Source organism: Schistocerca serialis, chromosome 4, assembly GCF_023864345.2.
Source record: "Schistocerca serialis cubense isolate TAMUIC-IGC-003099 chromosome 4, iqSchSeri2.2, whole genome shotgun sequence".
In the NCBI taxonomy this organism is placed as follows: domain Eukaryota; kingdom Metazoa; phylum Arthropoda; class Insecta; order Orthoptera; family Acrididae; genus Schistocerca; species Schistocerca serialis.
Window position 1 is genome coordinate 756447841 of NC_064641.1, and position 4329 is coordinate 756452169.

Consider the following 4329-nt stretch of genomic DNA (forward strand, 5'->3'; position numbering starts at 1 on the left):
ACACGTTCACAGATAGAAACCTCTAGCTTGTTGCACTCTTCTGTTTCATTTCAATCTGCTACTTTGTACTTCCACTTGAGACTGACTAATTCTTGTGATGGTTGTTGATGGCTAACGTAACTGAGCCGAACTTACCCCATTTAGAAGACCAAAAATAGTGCAACGTGGCATTAATGTGCGAGATTACCCAAGAACATTCGATGTCATTCTACAAACATGACATTTCTGATTGCAGAACTTTCGTGAATAACGCTAAAATTTCAAAACGTTCAAAAGTAGTCTAATACTCAGAATATTTCATAAAAGATCAGATTTTTTATCTGTTCTGTTTCAAAAGATAACGTCTCGCCATTTAAACCATGCAGGAGTGAAAGGAAGCTGCAATTTGAACCAGTTCACAGCCCCTTAACTCCAATATCATTTAAATCCACTTCACGCGGGAAAGGCAAATGGAAGTTTTTCCGCCCCGCCTTCGCAAAAAAAGCGCCAAACATTCACTTGTCTGGAGCATTGATAACAAATAATATACACAAATATTGCTCAAAAATCATTCTACCTGTTAGTGAAAACGACATTAAATTCCGTATTGTAGTTAAAGAAATTAGCCTTCACTTACAGACTGAAAAACACAGCACTGGATTTTAATTTATAACTGACTAACTAACTAAAAAACTGAACACCCAGTATGGAATCAGAAACTAAATTTCATAGGTTGACAGGATATGTGATGTTATTTTAGTCATTTCAAAATCGAGTCAAATTTACAAAGAAAATGAAACAATCAGTCCACTTACTGCTATGACATTGTACCTCCTCTGGTCTCGATGTATGCACTGATTTGGTTGGGAAGGATGTCATAAAGCAGCTGTATCCTCCCATGAGATAAGCCAGCACACAACTGTTGTTGCTGGTCCTTTATATATTGATATAGTCACTGAGACAGAACTTTCGTCTGAGCTGGACTCACAAATATTCTATAGGGGATGGATCTAGAGATACTGCTGGCCAAGTGCGATCCTCAATATGTTGTCAAGCTATGTCGTACTGAAAATGGCACAATGACACTACAGTATGAGAAGTAAGACAAGAGGACACAGTACGTCCGTGATGTACCATTGTGCCATCACAACCTGAACACACAAGCCAAGATAAAACTCTCCCGCACAGGCCATGAAGGTCCAAAGGTACCAACTGGCCGCCGTGTCATCCTCAGCCCACAGGTGTCACTGGATGCGGATATGGAGGGGCACGTGGTCAGCACACCGCTCTTCCAGCCGTACGTCAGTTTCCGAGACCGGAGCCGCTACTTCTCAATCAAGTAGCTCCTCAGTTTGCTTCACAAGGGTTGAGTGCACCCCGCTTGCCAACAGCGCCCGGCAGACCGGATGGTTACCCATCCAAGTGCTATCCCAACCCAACAGCGCTTAACTTCGGTGATCTGACGGGAACCGGTGTGACCACTGCGTCAAGGCCGTTGGCACAAGCCAAGATGCCAGGAGTAATTTCTTTGTGCCTCACTAGAACATACAGAGAATGGCACTTCTACCCAGGTCGCTACAATAGTCGCCGACGATAATCATCTGGCGTAGAGCAGAACTGCTTACCACTGTTGCATACAATGAGATGGCATTCATCAGCGTCCATGCTTCCTGGTCATGGCGCCTCTGCAAATGCTGCTGACTGTGTGGTGGTGTCAAGTGAGCCTATGCAATGGAAGGTAATTCCCTGGTCTGGCTGCTGCTAGTCTCTGGCAATGGTGCAAGATTGTTACAGGGAGACGACTACATTTTCTTGTATGCTGGACACAGATGTGAAGCGATTACAACGTGCATGGTGCACAATATGATGATCCTCCCTCACGATGGTCAGAAGTAGTAGACCAGAAACTAGATGGGAAATACGCCTGCTCTCGATGTTCTTATGCAGTTCACTCTCAGACCACTGTCACATCGAAATGCCACACAAATCTGGATATTGCACAAATGTATTAGCTGGCTAAATCGAGGTCCACAGTCAGGTCTCTTTCAGACTACTGAGAGGTGGCACACCACTCTCCCACTTTAACAACAGTGACAGGCAGATTAACATTCATGTTTTAGGTGATTATCTCTGTGTTCACCAATTTTACATTTGGCATGTGTTCAAATGGTTCAAATGGCTCTAAGCACTATGTTTCATGAGCACGACTGTCTGGGAAGCTTACCAGACTTCTTTCATAAACTGAAAACGAGCGGCCCGGAAAGATTAGATCTCTCTGTAAATGAGGAATAGTGGTCCTGTCTATGTAGATGATTTTTGCCAAAACGTGGCCATGCTTACCGTGAGAACGACGCCCCACAGTCTAAAATCTTATTTTTTCAGACGAGAGAGATTTGGAGTCGCTGATTAGCTCCTCTCAGGATATTCAAAGTGGAGGCTTGTTCCCCCAGCGTGGAAACCCCGGTACTGTGTCTGGATTGGCTACCAGGCCGACAGAGCAGTCAAGAGGGGGAGATTCAATGGGTACACCGTAGTTTGATCGGTTTGTTCAATGTGGGGGCAGTTTCGTTTTTGCTAATTCGGCTCACGTACCGAGGCTTGATGGAAAGTGATTATGTTTCTTTGCCTTCTTCGTCTTCTGGTCCTTCTCTGGTGGTGAACGTCAGGTCTCTCCCTGGTGGGTGAGACTTGTGGTCTGCTACTTGTGGTGGAGTAAGAGCCAGTTTCCAGCTGTACCGACAGTGTAACTCCGTGTCACCTCGGACACATCGTGTGGCGCGAGGGTGTACTTATTCGTCCTGAGTCGTCCGTCTAGTGGTTGACAATTGCAGCACGCAACATCGTGCCTGTGAGTCAAATTGGTTGGCCAGACCAGAGAATGGTTGCACCTCACACCTTCCCGAGTTCTGATAACAACAGCGCCTGTCAACGTAGTTAGCAGATTTTCATGGACGCGTCAGAACATTACAGCTGCCGCCCACAGTGCGCCGTTTTCTGCTGCCGCCTGAATCAATGTGAAAGGGTAATGTACTGCTGCACTGGCGTAGGGTTCTTAAATGATACAACTCCCTGTTTGTGGTCTACTTAGTCATAGTTGATTCCATTTGAATACAGCTGGATCTCACAGTGAAGTAAACAAAATCAGTTTCCGTTGTAAAAGGGATTAATTCAGTGGAAAATTTGTACGGCTTCCACCCTAGTTTATGCTTTGCCAATCCAACACCGTTCCCTTCCTGATTTGTGTTCGTCATTTTTGTGTAATATTTACTAGCTAGTTATAGTTACAAAAGGATTAATAAAAGTTTTCATTATTTCATAAATTAAATACGCCACTGTTCTTGTGGTGTCACCGCCAGACACCACACTTGCTAGGTGGTAGCCTTTAAATCGGCCGCGGTCCGTTAGTATACGTCAAACCCGCGTGTCGCCACTGTCAGTGATTGCAGACCGAGCGCCGCCACATGGCAGGTCTAGAGAGACGTCCTAGCACTCGCCCCAGTTGTACAGCCGACTTTGCTAGCGATGGTTCACTGACAAATTACGCTCTCATTTGCCGAGACGATAGTTAGCATAGCCTTCAGCTACGTCATTTGCTACGACCTAGCAAGCCACCATTATCATTTGCTATTTATCTTGTGATGCATGTACCGTCAGACCGATGTTCACCAATTATGAATTAAAGTTAAGTATTCCAGTAGTTACTTACGTTCTTTGCTACTATAAATTCCCTTACCTGTTCCAGACCTCACGCCAGCCTGCGTGAGCTTAAACGCGTGCCCTTCGGCTATCTCCTAGTGGCTTGGCTGTCTTGCCAAGTCACAATAGTTCTCATTTATACTCCCTCAAAATATTCACTGTTCTTATTTTATTGTGGTGGTACTTGGGTACACCAACAGTTTAAGGTTGAATCTTGTTAAATTAGCTAACTCGATTATTAATTTGAGTTCTGAAAGCGAACACAGACATAGGCAACAAAAGTGCCATGAGTAAATTCACTATTTCACGCATAAAAATTAAGCTCATGATTTGAAGGTTATTGAGAAGATAATACTTTTCTTAATGTAAAAATAATAACATTTAGCATCAGTCAGACATATATTTAATATGCTGATAACACTATCTCACACGAATATCTGGTATCTCCATATGCTTCACAGTAATCACTCAACGTCTGACGCTCTGCACGCACATTATTTACCTTACGAGTCCTTGCAACAACACTAAACACGAGTAATAGTTGTACACTTTCATGACGTTCTGTCTGTCACAGGGAATTGCAGCTCCAATCATTTACATACACACTGATGGTGTGTACGTGTATGAAGTTACGTTGACATCTCATCATGTCTT

The 4329-nt window shown here is 44.0% G+C and overlaps 1 pseudogene; it reads right to left on the reverse strand.

Moving 5' to 3' along the window:
- Positions 1-1361: 1361 nt before the first annotated feature.
- Positions 1362-1479, reverse strand: LOC126475724 (5S ribosomal RNA; annotated as a pseudogene).
- Between the last annotated feature and the right edge of the window lie 2850 nt (positions 1480-4329).